The sequence below is a fragment of the Tachypleus tridentatus genome, unplaced genomic scaffold (genome assembly GCF_004210375.1).
Source record: "Tachypleus tridentatus isolate NWPU-2018 unplaced genomic scaffold, ASM421037v1 Hic_cluster_1, whole genome shotgun sequence".
Classification (NCBI taxonomy): domain Eukaryota; kingdom Metazoa; phylum Arthropoda; class Merostomata; order Xiphosura; family Limulidae; genus Tachypleus; species Tachypleus tridentatus.
Window position 1 is genome coordinate 34,823,586 of NW_027467777.1, and position 17,189 is coordinate 34,840,774.

Genomic DNA, 17,189 nt, shown 5'->3' on the forward strand with positions numbered 1-17,189 from the left:
TCATCTAAAAATGCATCGTCCCCCCCTTTTCAGACGGTAAGGATGAACTTGTCCACTATCGGGATTGTTATCACTTCGAGAAGTTTCGTACGTTTTTTACAACACAGTTGACATTCTCTTTAAAAACAAAAACAATGTAATTAAATTGTATGATACAAAAGTTGTATCATATTTTAAGATGTATGAAGGTGAATTCCATATAACGACGTCTAATTCCTGTAACACCGACGAAATCGTTTCGAAAGTGTTTGTATAAGTAGAGGCGTTTGAGAGAAATTGCTTTAATGCTCAGGTTTCCCTTCATTTCGTATTAATCTTTCGCCTTTTACTAAAGATTACCGTGGAGGGAACATTACAATGAGCCTATAGGCAAATTTTTTGAAGTCTCACGTCGGTGAGACAACAATCTATGAATAAAAATAGAGTTGAGAAAGCGACTTTAGTGGTGCATGAATTTTAGCGCGAGTTGTTGCTATGATGTTTTAGTTCTCGATGAAATATTGTGTTTTGGAAAAACGTTTTTAATACTGAACATATATTTCGCATTATAACTGTTTTCATACTACGATTATGCAAACTTCAACAAATCTGGAATTAATATAAATATTGTAATCGTGTTTTATAAATATCATTTTCTCATGTAATTTTCCGAAATATTAAAGACGATAACGCAAAAATAAAAGGGCCCAGCATTAGTGAGACAGAAATACTTGAATAAGAGGAAACGAGTACTGGGTCTGTTTTCATCTTGTAATGCGACAACTGCCACGACTTCTATATTCGAGAAACAAGCAGAAAAATGGACACTAGATTCAAAGTACAACAACAAAAACACCTTCACACGTTTTCGAACCAGTGTAAATCAAATAAACGCAACATAACCATAGAAAACTCCCAGCTACTAAGTAGGGAAACAAACGTAAAATCAAATAAGCCCTACTTATACATCAACTAGAATCAAAATTAAACCAGCATAAGACCCGGCATGACCAGATGGTTAAAGCACTCGATTCGCAATCCGAGGAGCGTGGGTTCTAATCCTCGTCATACCAAACATGCTTGCCCTTTCAGCCGTGAGGTTGTTATAAAGTTACGGTCAATACCAGTATTCGTTGGTAAAAGAGTTGGCGGTGGGTGGTGATGACTAATTGCCTTCCCTCTAGTCTTACACTGTTAAATTAGGGACAGCTGGCGCAGATAGCCATCGTGTAGCTTTGTTCGAAATTCAAAAACAAACAAACCAAAACGCAAACGAACTTGGCAGGGTTTCAGTTTGGAGAGAGAGGGAGAAGTCTCAAGAATTCTCTCCCAACAGAAGTGATCAGGAACGTTGTGGTTCATCTTCGGCCCCTCACGTGAAAAATTATTTAACTGTGCTTGAAATTTCGCCTTGTGTAATTTTTACTTCTTTAAGGTGCAGTGCGATGGGGCATTATAAAATTAACAGGTGAGAAAGGGGAAAGCGAAACAAAGACGGCACTGAAGAAGTGAGCCAGGCCAGAGCCCGACAAGCAGACACCAACGTGAAACGACTCGATTCAGGACTGGGCAATAGTGTTGACTTTGGCTGGGATCTAAAGATCCAATGTCTGAGATTTGGATGTGTGGGGAAACGCGAGTGCCCCGCGAAAACCGACTTTCACAGGACAGGCGCCGAAAGTTTTATCTGTCCTGTAATAAACAAACCAATTGTTGGGTGAAAACAAATATTTATTTAATACAACTTATCAGTCAATAATGTTTTTATTCAGTACTTTTTTCTTGTACTTACATTTTAATCGCGTTTTAGGCTAATATCATGATCGGATCTGTCATTTAGCAAAACTACTTTTAATTTGCATAAACATTACTTATGTGAATGTTCTCAAACATAATTGTTAATTTTGTGATGGATGAGTGAAACAATTGAGCACTTACCATTAAACTTCTTGTACATATATCAAATTTAAAATGTTCACCCTTTTTAACCCTTCAATAACAGCGTATGCATTTAATAAATTAATGCTTGCTATTTATGTCCATCTTGTTTCAAAGTTACGATAACAATTTTGGAAAACGTTACGTTCTTGACCTTTCAGTTTCACAGTATTTTACTTTTTAATATTACTGTTAATTTCAAAAGTTTATCTTGGTTACAATTTTTAACATCTTCAGTAGTATGTCTTATGGTTTTAAAGATAAAAGTTTAAATCACTTTAAATGTTTTAATTTTTTCTTAATTCAACGTCGAAACCCGTTCAGTCATTTTATCAAGCCTTTTATTTCTACCTAGAACAACGCGAGTACCATGGATTTCTTTGTAATTAGCGCTTACAGCCATTTCTTTCTCTACACGAAACAGACGAGTAATAGTTGCGTAACATGTTAGAAGCAAAGCTTTTCCCACCATTTTCTTCGAAAGACATAATCATACTTTAATTTTACCAAATTTTTAATACATGATGCGACTCGTATGTATACAGATAAGTAATAAATAATCCAAAAAATGAACAACCTCCTTGTAAATATGAATATGGAATTTAATTATACAAACTTAACTTTGAAATATTTATTCATTGAACTCGTGCACACTGGTCACCAGTGTTGTATAGCATGTTCTCGTTATGCGTGTGCTTGAGGCGAGTAAGGTTAGAGTGATGTTTGATCGGAAATGGTTCATAAAGCCAAACGTAAGTCGGATGATCTGTACATCCCTGCTCGGGCACTTTGATCCCTGAATTGGCCCGTTTGTGTATTGTTCATGATTTATCCGACCTGCATCTCGTCGTCTCTCCTCGTCCCTTTTCTTGCTTTGCCTTCGCTTTGTTGCCTGCCACGCCTACCAGACTAGCATTTACACGAATCAAATCACACCCATCAATCTGTCTATCCTTATTATCCATTCACTTAGTTATTTTCTGAATGTGTGGGGTTGAAGGAGGACTGTTTAGTCTTCGAGCACTGCAGGGGATTAATGTTTTGCAAGAAATATTAATCTTATACCTAAACACCTGCCGTAATTGTGTGTGTGAAGTCAATAGTTACAGTTAAACAGCTTTGTCGCCATATAACTGTTCTTTTATTGTCCTCAGTATTTTATCCCGCTGTTTATTTCTTTAGTATGCATATCACCTCGCTTTAACCATTGCATATTGATTTATTATTGTGTTCAAATGTAAAGTTTAGTAACAGTATCTTATGCTATAAAGCCAATCACTTTGTCGTGCCTATCAAAGCGGTATTTAAAACGCCTAATCAGGATCAACATTTTATAGAAAAGCTTCAAGCCCCATTATGGATACCGTTTGTTCAAGTACCACAACCTTCTTCAGGCTTAAATGCAGTAAACTATAAGCACAGGCAACTAACTGTACAAATGGGCGTGTCTGATTCAGCATTAGATTGACCCGGTAAATGTATTTTAAAAAGTAACAATTACTCGAATAGTAACACTTGATGCTAAACAATGGATTTAAAAAGAAAACAAGAAAAAAAAAACGTATTTCGTATAGGAGTTAGAAATTTAAGCAAAAACAGTCAATTAACTTAAAATAATTTAATATTAAAACTACCAATATTTTTTAAGCAAATATGTTGAGAACTCATTGATCGATATTTAAGTTAGGTAACACTCAAGACATTACAAAGTTAAAGTGGACTTCTTGAATCACTAAAACGTAAACATAGGTTGAAGTACTTTCATGTCACGTGAACTACGGAGAATAACGCACCACGAGCAAAAGTAGTACCACCAAACTACTAAAATTAATGATTTACCGAAAACAGCGTTCAAAGAGACTTATGTTTCTGTATTGCTTTTTATAAAATTTGAGTGTACGGCAGACTTTGTTGTTTGTTCGGCCCAAATGTTTTTCACACCAAACGATGTCAAACAACGATCACGCCTTTCCGGAGAAACTTCAATTTCAGGTAGTGTTAAATGTAATTAGACTTTGAGAAATTTGGATGTTGTTCAAAGTAACGCCGTTTCACGGGCACACGAAAGCAAATAAATACGTTTCATACAGTGTTTGGTTATTGATGTTTCTGATTATCATAAAGTTCGAAAGTAAATTTCCAGATGTTTGAGAAATTATTCAGTTATTATGATAGTTAAACAAGTAGTTTAGTGATCAGATTTAAAAGTAAAATGTGGTTTACCCCCTATTATATCTAGTGTTTTACGCTTGTCTTTAAAGGTTATTTTGGTCCTTTAATTCAGCACAAATACCTGAAACATCAGATGCGTGTAACAAGATATCAGAAGATATTAGTCTCACTCTGAACCACAGTTTTAATGTTCTCATCTAAAAATGCATCGTCCCCCCCCTTTTCAGACGGTAAGGATGAACTTGTCCACTATCGGGATTGTTATCACTTCGAGAAGTTTCGTACGTTTTTTACAACACAGTTGACATTCTCTTTAAAACAAAACAATGTAATTAAATTGTATGATACAAAAGTTGTATCATATTTTAAGATGTATGAAGGTGAATTCCATATAACGACGTCTAATTCCTGTAACACCGACGAAATCGTTTCGAAAGTGTTTGTATAAGTAGAGGCGTTTGAGAGAAATTGCTTTAATGCTCAGGTTTCCCTTCATTTCGTATTAATCTTTCGCCTTTTACTAAAGATTACCGTGGAGGGGAACATTACAATGAGCCTATAGGCAATTTTTGAAGTCTCACGTCGGTGAGACAACAATCTATGAATAAAAATAGAGTTGAGAAAGCGACTTTAGTGGTGCATGAATTTTAGCGCGAGTTGTTGCTATGATGTTTTAGTTCTCGATGAAATATTGTGTTTTGGAAAAACGTTTTAATACTGAACATATATTTCGCATTATAACTGTTTTCATACTACGATTATGCAAACTTCAACAAATCTGGAATTAATATAAATATTGTAATCGTGTTTTATAAATATCATTTTCTCATGTAATTTTCCGAAATATTAAAGACGATAACGCAAAAATAAAAGGGCCCAGCATTAGTGAGACAGAAATACTTGAATAAGAGGAAACGAGTACTGGGTCTGTTTTCATCTTGTAATGCGACAACTGCCACGACTTCTATATTCGAGAAACAAGCAGAAAAATGGACACTAGATTCAAAGTACAACAACAAAAACACCTTCACACGTTTTCGAACCAGTGTAAATCAAATAAACGCAACATAACCATAGAAAACTCCCAGCTACTAAGTAGGGAAACAAACGTAAAATCAAATAAGCCCTACTTATACATCAACTAGAATCAAAATTAAACCAGCATAAGACCCGGCATGACCAGATGGTTAAAGCACTCGATTCGCAATCCGAGGAGCGTGGGTTCTAATCCCCGTCATACCAAACATGCTTGCCCTTTCAGCCGTGAGGTTGTTATAAAGTTACGGTCAATACCAGTATTCGTTGGTAAAAGAGTTGGCGGTGGGTGGTGATGACTAATTGCCTTCCCTCTAGTCTTACACTGTTAAATTAGGGACAGCTGGCGCAGATAGCCATCGTGTAGCTTTGTTCGAAATTCAAAAACAAACAAACCAAAACGCAAACGAACTTGGCAGGGTTTCAGTTTGAGAGAGAGGAGAAGTCTCAAGAATTCTCTCCCCAACAGAAGTGATCAGGAACGTTGTGGTTCATCTTCGGCCCCTCACGTGAAAAATTATTTAACTGTGCTTGAAATTTCGCCTTGTGTAATTTTTACTTCTTTAAGGTGCAGTGCGATGGGGCATTATAAAATTAACAGGTGAGAAAGGGGAAAGCGAAACAAAGACGGCACTGAAGAAGTGAGCCAGGCCAGAGCCCGACAAGCAGACACCAACGTGAAACGACTCGATTCAGGACTGGGCAATAGTGTTGACTTTGGCTGGGATCTAAAGATCCAATGTCTGAGATTTGGATGTGGGGAAACGCGAGTGCCCCGCGAAAACCGACTTTCACAGGACAGGCGCCGAAAGTTTTATCTGTCCTGTAATAAACAAACCAATTGTTGGGTGAAAACAAATATTTATTTAATACAACTTATCAGTCAATAATGTTTTTATTCAGTACTTTTTTCTTGTACTTACATTTTAATCGCGTTTTAGGCTAATATCATGATCGGATCTGTCATTTAGCAAAACTACTTTTAATTTGCATAAACATTACTTATGTGAATGTTCTCAAACATAATTGTTAATTTTGTGATGGATGAGTGAAACAATTGAGCACTTACCATTAAACTTCTTGTACATATATCAAATTTAAAATGTTCACCCTTTTAACCCTTCAATAACAGCGTATGCATTTAATAAATTAATGCTTGCTATTTATGTCCATCTTGTTTCAAAGTTACGATAACAATTTTGGAAAACGTTACGTTCTTGACCTTTCAGTTTCACAGTATTTTACTTTTAATATTACTGTTAATTTCAAAAGTTTATCTTGGTTACAATTTTAACATCTTCAGTAGTATGTCTTATGGTTTTAAAGATAAAAGTTTAAATCACTTTAAATGTTTTAATTTTTTCTTAATTCAACGTCGAAACCCGTTCAGTCATTTTATCAAGCCTTTTATTTCTACCTAGAACAACGCGAGTACCATGGATTTCTTTGTAATTAGCGCTTACAGCCATTTCTTTCTCTACACGAAACAGACGAGTAATAGTTGCGTAACATGTTAGAAGCAAAGCTTTTCCCACCATTTTCTTCGAAAGACATAATCATACTTTAATTTTACCAAATTTTTAATACATGATGCGACTCGTATGTATACAGATAAGTAATAAATAATCCAAAAATGAACAACCTCCTTGTAAATATGAATATGGAATTTAATTATACAAACTTAACTTTGAAATATTTATTCATTGAACTCGTGCACACTGGTCACCAGTGTTGTATAGCATGTTCTCGTTATGCGTGTGCTTGAGGCGAGTAAGGTTAGAGTGATGTTTGATCGGAAATGGTTCATAAAGCCAAACGTAAGTCGGATGATCTGTACATCCCTGCTCGGGCACTTTGATCCCTGAATTGGCCCGTTTGTGTATTGTTCATGATTTATCCGACCTGCATCTCGTCGTCTCTCCTCGTCCCTTTTCTTGCTTTGCCTTCGCTTTGTTGCCTGCCACGCCTACCAGACTAGCATTTACACGAATCAAATCACACCCATCAATCTGTCTATCCTTATTATCCATTCACTTAGTTATTTTCTGAATGTGTGGGGTTGAAGGAGGACTGTTTAGTCTTCGAGCACTGCAGGGGATTAATGTTTTGCAAGAAATATTAATCTTATACCTAAACACCTGCCGTAATTGTGTGTGTGAAGTCAATAGTTACAGTTAAACAGCTTTGTCGCCATATAACTGTTCTTTTATTGTCCTCAGTATTTTATCCCGCTGTTTATTTCTTTAGTATGCATATCACCTCGCTTTAACCATTGCATATTGATTTATTATTGTGTTCAAATGTAAAGTTTAGTAACAGTATCTTATGCTATAAAGCCAATCACTTTGTCGTGCCTATCAAAGCGGTATTTAAAACGCCTAATCAGGATCAACATTTTATAGAAAAGCTTCAAGCCCCATTATGGATACCGTTTGTTCAAGTACCACAACCTTCTTCAGGCTTAAATGCAGTAAACTATAAGCACAGGCAACTAACTGTACAAATGGGCGTGTCTGATTCAGCATTAGATTGACCCGGTAAATGTATTTTAAAAGTAACAATTACTCGAATAGTAACACTTGATGCTAAACAATGGATTTAAAAAAGAAAACAAGAAAAAAAAAACGTATTTCGTATAGGAGTTAGAAATTTAAGCAAAACAGTCAATTAACTTAAAATAATTTAATATTAAAACTACCAATATTTTTTAAGCAAATATGTTGAGAACTCATTGATCGATATTTAAGTTAGGTAACACTCAAGACATTACAAAGTTAAAGTGGACTTCTTGAATCACTAAAACGTAAACATAGGTTGAAGTACTTTCATGTCACGTGAACTACGGAGAATAACGCACCACGAGCAAAAGTAGTACCACCAAACTACTAAAATTAATGATTTACCGAAAACAGCGTTCAAAGAGACTTATGTTTCTGTATTGCTTTTATAAAATTTGAGTGTACGGCAGACTTTGTTGTTTGTTCGGCCCAAATGTTTTTCACACCAAACGATGTCAAACAACGATCACGCCTTTCCGGAGAAACTTCAATTTCAGGTAGTGTTAAATGTAATTAGACTTTGAGAAATTTGGATGTTGTTCAAAGTAACGCCGTTTCACGGGCACACGAAAGCAAATAAATACGTTTCATACAGTGTTTGGTTATTGATGTTTCTGATTATCATAAAGTTCGAAAGTAAATTTCCAGATGTTTGAGAAATTATTCAGTTATTATGATAGTTAAACAAGTAGTTTAGTGATCAGATTTAAAAGTAAAATGTGGTTTACCCCCTATTATATCTAGTGTTTTACGCTTGTCTTTAAAGGTTATTTTGGTCCTTTAATTCAGCACAAATACCTGAAACATCAGATGCGTGTAACAAGATATCAGAAGATATTAGTCTCACTCTGAACCACAGTTTTAATGTTCTCATCTAAAAATGCATCGTCCCCCCCCTTTTCAGACGGTAAGGATGAACTTGTCCACTATCGGGATTGTTATCACTTCGAGAAGTTTCGTACGTTTTTTACAACACAGTTGACATTCTCTTTAAAAACAAAAACAATGTAATTAAATTGTATGATACAAAAGTTGTATCATATTTTAAGATGTATGAAGGTGAATTCCATATAACGACGTCTAATTCCTGTAACACCGACGAAATCGTTTCGAAAGTGTTTGTATAAGTAGAGGCGTTTGAGAGAAATTGCTTTAATGCTCAGGTTTCCCTTCATTTCGTATTAATCTTTCGCCTTTACTAAAGATTACCGTGGAGGGAACATTACAATGAGCCTATAGGCAAATTTTTGAAGTCTCACGTCGGTGAGACAACAATCTATGAATAAAAATAGAGTTGAGAAAGCGACTTTAGTGGTGCATGAATTTTAGCGCGAGTTGTTGCTATGATGTTTTAGTTCTCGATGAAATATTGTGTTTTGGAAAAACGTTTTAATACTGAACATATATTTCGCATTATAACTGTTTTCATACTACGATTATGCAAACTTCAACAAATCTGGAATTAATATAAATATTGTAATCGTGTTTTATAAATATCATTTTCTCATGTAATTTTCCGAAATATTAAAGACGATAACGCAAAAATAAAAGGGCCCAGCATTAGTGAGACAGAAATACTTGAATAAGAGGAAACGAGTACTGGGTCTGTTTTCATCTTGTAATGCGACAACTGCCACGACTTCTATATTCGAGAAACAAGCAGAAAAATGGACACTAGATTCAAAGTACAACAACAAAAACACCTTCACACGTTTTCGAACCAGTGTAAATCAAATAAACGCAACATAACCATAGAAAACTCCCAGCTACTAAGTAGGGAAACAAACGTAAAATCAAATAAGCCCTACTTATACATCAACTAGAATCAAAATTAAACCAGCATAAGACCCGGCATGACCAGATGGTTAAAGCACTCGATTCGCAATCCGAGGAGCGTGGGTTCTAATCCCCGTCATACCAAACATGCTTGCCCTTTCAGCCGTGAGGTTGTTATAAAGTTACGGTCAATACCAGTATTCGTTGGTAAAAGAGTTGGCGGTGGGTGGTGATGACTAATTGCCTTCCCTCTAGTCTTACACTGTTAAATTAGGGACAGCTGGCGCAGATAGCCATCGTGTAGCTTTGTTCGAAATTCAAAAACAAACAAACCAAAACGCAAACGAACTTGGCAGGGTTTCAGTTTGGAGAGAGAGGGAGAAGTCTCAAGAATTCTCTCCCCAACAGAAGTGATCAGGAACGTTGTGGTTCATCTTCGGCCCCTCACGTGAAAAATTATTTAACTGTGCTTGAAATTTCGCCTTGTGTAATTTTTACTTCTTTAAGGTGCAGTGCGATGGGGCATTATAAAATTAACAGGTGAGAAAGGGGAAAGCGAAACAAAGACGGCACTGAAGAAGTGAGCCAGGCCAGAGCCCGACAAGCAGACACCAACGTGAAACGACTCGATTCAGGACTGGGCAATAGTGTTGACTTTGGCTGGGATCTAAAGATCCAATGTCTGAGATTTGGATGTGTGGGGAAACGCGAGTGCCCGCGAAAACCGACTTTCACAGGACAGGCGCCGAAAGTTTTATCTGTCCTGTAATAAACAAACCAATTGTTGGGTGAAAACAAATATTTATTTAATACAACTTATCAGTCAATAATGTTTTTATTCAGTACTTTTTTCTTGTACTTACATTTTAATCGCGTTTTAGGCTAATATCATGATCGGATCTGTCATTTAGCAAAACTACTTTTAATTTGCATAAACATTACTTATGTGAATGTTCTCAAACATAATTGTTAATTTTGTGATGGATGAGTGAAACAATTGAGCACTTACCATTAAACTTCTTGTACATATATCAAATTTAAAATGTTCACCCTTTTAACCCTTCAATAACAGCGTATGCATTTAATAAATTAATGCTTGCTATTTATGTCCATCTTGTTTCAAAGTTACGATAACAATTTTGGAAAACGTTACGTTCTTGACCTTTCAGTTTCACAGTATTTTACTTTTAATATTACTGTTAATTTCAAAAGTTTATCTTGGTTACAATTTTAACATCTTCAGTAGTATGTCTTATGGTTTTAAAGATAAAAGTTTAAATCACTTTAAATGTTTTAATTTTTTCTTAATTCAACGTCGAAACCCGTTCAGTCATTTTATCAAGCCTTTTATTTCTACCTAGAACAACGCGAGTACCATGGATTTCTTTGTAATTAGCGCTTACAGCCATTTCTTTCTCTACACGAAACAGACGAGTAATAGTTGCGTAACATGTTAGAAGCAAAGCTTTTCCCACCATTTTCTTCGAAAGACATAATCATACTTTAATTTTACCAAATTTTTAATACATGATGCGACTCGTATGTATACAGATAAGTAATAAATAATCCAAAAAATGAACAACCTCCTTGTAAATATGAATATGGAATTTAATTATACAAACTTAACTTTGAAATATTTATTCATTGAACTCGTGCACACTGGTCACCAGTGTTGTATAGCATGTTCTCGTTATGCGTGTGCTTGAGGCGAGTAAGGTTAGAGTGATGTTTGATCGGAAATGGTTCATAAAGCCAAACGTAAGTCGGATGATCTGTACATCCCTGCTCGGGCACTTTGATCCCTGAATTGGCCCGTTTGTGTATTGTTCATGATTTATCCGACCTGCATCTCGTCGTCTCTCCTCGTCCCTTTTCTTGCTTTGCCTTCGCTTTGTTGCCTGCCACGCCTACCAGACTAGCATTTACACGAATCAAATCACACCCATCAATCTGTCTATCCTTATTATCCATTCACTTAGTTATTTTCTGAATGTGTGGGGTTGAAGGAGGACTGTTTAGTCTTCGAGCACTGCAGGGGATTAATGTTTTGCAAGAAATATTAATCTTATACCTAAACACCTGCCGTAATTGTGTGTGTGAAGTCAATAGTTACAGTTAAACAGCTTTGTCGCCATATAACTGTTCTTTTATTGTCCTCAGTATTTTATCCCGCTGTTTATTTCTTTAGTATGCATATCACCTCGCTTTAACCATTGCATATTGATTTATTATTGTGTTCAAATGTAAAGTTTAGTAACAGTATCTTATGCTATAAAGCCAATCACTTTGTCGTGCCTATCAAAGCGGTATTTAAAACGCCTAATCAGGATCAACATTTTATAGAAAAGCTTCAAGCCCCATTATGGATACCGTTTGTTCAAGTACCACAACCTTCTTCAGGCTTAAATGCAGTAAACTATAAGCACAGGCAACTAACTGTACAAATGGGCGTGTCTGATTCAGCATTAGATTGACCCGGTAAATGTATTTTAAAAGTAACAATTACTCGAATAGTAACACTTGATGCTAAACAATGGATTTAAAAGAAAACAAGAAAAAAAAACGTATTTCGTATAGGAGTTAGAAATTTAAGCAAAACAGTCAATTAACTTAAAATAATTTAATATTAAAACTACCAATATTTTTAAGCAAATATGTTGAGAACTCATTGATCGATATTTAAGTTAGGTAACACTCAAGACATTACAAAGTTAAAGTGGACTTTTGAATCACTAAAACGTAAACATAGGTTGAAGTACTTTCATGTCACGTGAACTACGGAGAATAACGCACCACGAGCAAAAGTAGTACCACCAAACTACTAAAATTAATGATTTACCGAAAACAGCGTTCAAAGAGACTTATGTTTCTGTATTGCTTTTTATAAAATTTGAGTGTACGGCAGACTTTGTTGTTTGTTCGGCCCAAATGTTTTTCACACCAAACGATGTCAAACAACGATCACGCCTTTCCGGAGAAACTTCAATTTCAGGTAGTGTTAAATGTAATTAGACTTTGAGAAATTTGGATGTTGTTCAAAGTAACGCCGTTTCACGGGCACACGAAAGCAAATAAATACGTTTCATACAGTGTTTGGTTATTGATGTTTCTGATTATCATAAAGTTCGAAAGTAAATTTCCAGATGTTTGAGAAATTATTCAGTTATTATGATAGTTAAACAAGTAGTTTAGTGATCAGATTTAAAAGTAAAATGTGGTTTACCCCCTATTATATCTAGTGTTTTACGCTTGTCTTTAAAGGTTATTTTGGTCCTTTAATTCAGCACAAATACCTGAAACATCAGATGCGTGTAACAAGATATCAGAAGATATTAGTCTCACTCTGAACCACAGTTTTAATGTTCTCATCTAAAAATGCATCGTCCCCCCCCTTTTCAGACGGTAAGGATGAACTTGTCCACTATCGGGATTGTTATCACTTCGAGAAGTTTCGTACGTTTTTTACAACACAGTTGACATTCTCTTTAAAAACAAAAACAATGTAATTAAATTGTATGATACAAAAGTTGTATCATATTTTAAGATGTATGAAGGTGAATTCCATATAACGACGTCTAATTCCTGTAACACCGACGAAATCGTTTCGAAAGTGTTTGTATAAGTAGAGGCGTTTGAGAGAAATTGCTTTAATGCTCAGGTTTCCTTCATTTCGTATTAATCTTTCGCCTTTTACTAAAGATTACCGTGGAGGGGAACATTACAATGAGCCTATAGGCAAATTTTTGAAGTCTCACGTCGGTGAGACAACAATCTATGAATAAAAATAGAGTTGAGAAAGCGACTTTAGTGGTGCATGAATTTTAGCGCGAGTTGTTGCTATGATGTTTTAGTTCTCGATGAAATATTGTGTTTTGGAAAAACGTTTTTAATACTGAACATATATTTCGCATTATAACTGTTTTCATACTACGATTATGCAAACTTCAACAAATCTGGAATTAATATAAATATTGTAATCGTGTTTTATAAATATCATTTTCTCATGTAATTTTCCGAAATATTAAAGACGATAACGCAAAAATAAAAGGGCCCAGCATTAGTGAGACAGAAATACTTGAATAAGAGGAAACGAGTACTGGGTCTGTTTTCATCTTGTAATGCGACAACTGCCACGACTTCTATATTCGAGAAACAAGCAGAAAAATGGACACTAGATTCAAAGTACAACAACAAAAACACCTTCACACGTTTTCGAACCAGTGTAAATCAAATAAACGCAACATAACCATAGAAAACTCCCAGCTACTAAGTAGGGAAACAAACGTAAAATCAAATAAGCCCTACTTATACATCAACTAGAATCAAAATTAAACCAGCATAAGACCCGGCATGACCAGATGGTTAAAGCACTCGATTCGCAATCCGAGGAGCGTGGGTTCTAATCCCCGTCATACCAAACATGCTTGCCCTTTCAGCCGTGAGGTTGTTATAAAGTTACGGTCAATACCAGTATTCGTTGGTAAAAGAGTTGGCGGTGGGTGGTGATGACTAATTGCCTTCCCTCTAGTCTTACACTGTTAAATTAGGGACAGCTGGCGCAGATAGCCATCGTGTAGCTTTGTTCGAAATTCAAAAACAAACAAACCAAAACGCAAACGAACTTGGCAGGGTTTCAGTTTGGAGAGAGAGGGAGAAGTCTCAAGAATTCTCTCCCCAACAGAAGTGATCAGGAACGTTGTGGTTCATCTTCGGCCCCTCACGTGAAAAATTATTTAACTGTGCTTGAAATTTCGCCTTGTGTAATTTTACTTCTTTAAGGTGCAGTGCGATGGGGCATTATAAAATTAACAGGTGAGAAAGGGGAAAGCGAAACAAAGACGGCACTGAAGAAGTGAGCCAGGCCAGAGCCCGACAAGCAGACACCAACGTGAAACGACTCGATTCAGGACTGGGCAATAGTGTTGACTTTGGCTGGGATCTAAAGATCCAATGTCTGAGATTTGGATGTGGGGAAACGCGAGTGCCCCGCGAAACCGACTTTCACAGGACAGGCGCCGAAAGTTTTATCTGTCCTGTAATAAACAAACCAATTGTTGGGTGAAAACAAATATTTATTTAATACAACTTATCAGTCAATAATGTTTTTATTCAGTACTTTTTTCTTGTACTTACATTTTAATCGCGTTTTAGGCTAATATCATGATCGGATCTGTCATTTAGCAAAACTACTTTTAATTTGCATAAACATTACTTATGTGAATGTTCTCAAACATAATTGTTAATTTTGTGATGGATGAGTGAAACAATTGAGCACTTACCATTAAACTTCTTGTACATATATCAAATTTAAAATGTTCACCCTTTTAACCCTTCAATAACAGCGTATGCATTTAATAAATTAATGCTTGCTATTTATGTCCATCTTGTTTCAAAGTTACGATAACAATTTTGGAAAACGTTACGTTCTTGACCTTTCAGTTTCACAGTATTTTACTTTTAATATTACTGTTAATTTCAAAAGTTTATCTTGGTTACAATTTTAACATCTTCAGTAGTATGTCTTATGGTTTTAAAGATAAAAGTTTAAATCACTTTAAATGTTTTAATTTTTTCTTAATTCAACGTCGAAACCCGTTCAGTCATTTTATCAAGCCTTTTATTTCTACCTAGAACAACGCGAGTACCATGGATTTCTTTGTAATTAGCGCTTACAGCCATTTCTTTCTCTACACGAAACAGACGAGTAATAGTTGCGTAACATGTTAGAAGCAAAGCTTTTCCCACCATTTTCTTCGAAAGACATAATCATACTTTAATTTTACCAAATTTTTAATACATGATGCGACTCGTATGTATACAGATAAGTAATAAATAATCCAAAAAATGAACAACCTCCTTGTAAATATGAATATGGAATTTAATTATACAAACTTAACTTTGAAATATTTATTCATTGAACTCGTGCACACTGGTCACCAGTGTTGTATAGCATGTTCTCGTTATGCGTGTGCTTGAGGCGAGTAAGGTTAGAGTGATGTTTGATCGGAAATGGTTCATAAAGCCAAACGTAAGTCGGATGATCTGTACATCCCTGCTCGGGCACTTTGATCCCTGAATTGGCCCGTTTGTGTATTGTTCATGATTTATCCGACCTGCATCTCGTCGTCTCTCCTCGTCCCTTTTCTTGCTTTGCCTTCGCTTTGTTGCCTGCCACGCCTACCAGACTAGCATTTACACGAATCAAATCACACCCATCAATCTGTCTATCCTTATTATCCATTCACTTAGTTATTTTCTGAATGTGTGGGGTTGAAGGAGGACTGTTTAGTCTTCGAGCACTGCAGGGGATTAATGTTTTGCAAGAAATATTAATCTTATACCTAAACACCTGCCGTAATTGTGTGTGTGAAGTCAATAGTTACAGTTAAACAGCTTTGTCGCCATATAACTGTTCTTTTATTGTCCTCAGTATTTTATCCCGCTGTTTATTTCTTTAGTATGCATATCACCTCGCTTTAACCATTGCATATTGATTTATTATTGTGTTCAAATGTAAAGTTTAGTAACAGTATCTTATGCTATAAAGCCAATCACTTTGTCGTGCCTATCAAAGCGGTATTTAAAACGCCTAATCAGGATCAACATTTTATAGAAAAGCTTCAAGCCCCATTATGGATACCGTTTGTTCAAGTACCACAACCTTCTTCAGGCTTAAATGCAGTAAACTATAAGCACAGGCAACTAACTGTACAAATGGGCGTGTCTGATTCAGCATTAGATTGACCCGGTAAATGTATTTTAAAAGTAACAATTACTCGAATAGTAACACTTGATGCTAAACAATGGATTTAAAAGAAAACAAGAAAAAAAAACGTATTTCGTATAGGAGTTAGAAATTTAAGCAAAACAGTCAATTAACTTAAAATAATTTAATATTAAAACTACCAATATTTTTTAAGCAAATATGTTGAGAACTCATTGATCGATATTTAAGTTAGGTAACACTCAAGACATTACAAAGTTAAAGTGGACTTTTGAATCACTAAAACGTAAACATAGGTTGAAGTACTTTCATGTCACGTGAACTACGGAGAATAACGCACCACGAGCAAAAGTAGTACCACCAAACTACTAAAATTAATGATTTACCGAAAACAGCGTTCAAAGAGACTTATGTTTCTGTATTGCTTTTATAAAATTTGAGTGTACGGCAGACTTTGTTGTTTGTTCGGCCCAAATGTTTTTCACACCAAACGATGTCAAACAACGATCACGCCTTTCCGGAGAAACTTCAATTTCAGGTAGTGTTAAATGTAATTAGACTTTGAGAAATTTGGATGTTGTTCAAAGTAACGCCGTTTCACGGGCACACGAAAGCAAATAAATACGTTTCATACAGTGTTTGGTTATTGATGTTTCTGATTATCATAAAGTTCGAAAGTAAATTTCCAGATGTTTGAGAAATTATTCAGTTATTATGATAGTTAAACAAGTAGTTTAGTGATCAGATTTAAAAGTAAAATGTGGTTTACCCCCTATTATATCTAGTGTTTTACGCTTGTCTTTAAAGGTTATTTTGGTCCTTTAATTCAGCACAAATACCTGAAACATCAGATGCGTGTAACAAGATATCAGAAGATATTAGTCTCACTCTGAACCACAGTTTTAATGTTCTCATCTAAAAATGCATCGTCCCCCCCCTTTTCAGACGGTAAGGATGAACTTGTCCACTATCGGGATTGTTATCACTTCGAGAAGTTTCGTACGTTT

At 35.5% G+C, this 17,189-nt stretch overlaps 4 non-coding genes across 4 annotated transcripts; all 4 read left to right on the top strand.

The window, feature by feature from the left end:
* Positions 1–284: 284 nt before the first annotated feature.
* Positions 285–402, top strand: LOC143242090 (U5 spliceosomal RNA). Its single transcript, XR_013022421.1, has one exon. It is a non-coding gene; the product is annotated as a U5 spliceosomal RNA (small nuclear RNA).
* Positions 403–4,565: 4,163 nt separating this feature from the next.
* On the top strand, positions 4,566–4,681 carry LOC143242082 (U5 spliceosomal RNA). Its single transcript, XR_013022413.1, has one exon. It is a non-coding gene; the product is annotated as a U5 spliceosomal RNA (small nuclear RNA).
* Positions 4,682–8,837: 4,156 nt separating this feature from the next.
* Positions 8,838–8,953, top strand: LOC143242093 (U5 spliceosomal RNA). The gene has a single exon (XR_013022424.1). It is a non-coding gene; the product is annotated as a U5 spliceosomal RNA (small nuclear RNA).
* Positions 8,954–13,108: 4,155 nt separating this feature from the next.
* LOC143242092 (U5 spliceosomal RNA) lies at positions 13,109–13,225 on the top strand. The gene has a single exon (XR_013022423.1). It is a non-coding gene; the product is annotated as a U5 spliceosomal RNA (small nuclear RNA).
* The last annotated feature ends 3,964 nt before the right edge of the window (positions 13,226–17,189 follow it).